Source organism: Arachis duranensis, chromosome 9 (genome assembly GCF_000817695.3).
Source record: "Arachis duranensis cultivar V14167 chromosome 9, aradu.V14167.gnm2.J7QH, whole genome shotgun sequence".
Taxonomy (NCBI): Eukaryota; Viridiplantae; Streptophyta; class Magnoliopsida; order Fabales; family Fabaceae; genus Arachis; species Arachis duranensis.
Genome location: NC_029780.3, coordinates 93,867,854 through 93,868,570, shown reverse-complemented (window position 1 = coordinate 93,868,570; position 717 = coordinate 93,867,854).

Sequence of the window (717 nt, the reverse complement as noted above, 5' to 3'; positions counted from 1 at the left end):
TTTCATCACCGGGGATTATTTGAGTTGTGAAAAGTATTGATCACAATTTCGTGCACCAAGTTTTTGGCATTTTTTTTTCATCTTGTTGCTTAGATTAGGTATTTTTTTTTTCAGAATTCTTGAAGATGAATTCTAAAGTTTCATGATGATTTGTTGAAGTCTGGCTGGCTGTGAAGCCATGTCTAATTTCATTGGACCAAGGTTTCAACTTATTATCACAAGAGCATGTTGATTTCTATCAATCTTGCTGTTGGAGCAGTGATCTGCTAAGGCTTGGCTGGCCATTGGCCATGTCTAGTGTTTTAGACCGGAGCTTTCTTTGAAAGCTTGGCTGGCTATGAAGCCATGTTTGATCCCTGGACCGGAGTCTTAGACTAACATTGCATGATTCCTGGAATTCTCATTAAGAATTTTGATACCTTTATTTTCTTTTCCACTTAATTTTCGAAAAAAAAAAAACCAAAAAAAATCACAAAATCATAAAAACCAAAAATATTACAAAATCATAAAATCTAAAAATATTTTTTTTTGAGTCTAGTGTTTCATTCTAAGTTTGGTGTCAATTGCATGCATTCGTTCATGTGTCTTAAGGATCTTCAAGTTATTCTTGATGATTTCTTACTCTGATCTTTGAATTCTCTTGACTTGAGTGTTTATGTGTCTCATATGCATTCTCATTAGTGTCAGTAGTATACAAACTGCTAAGTTTGGTGTCTT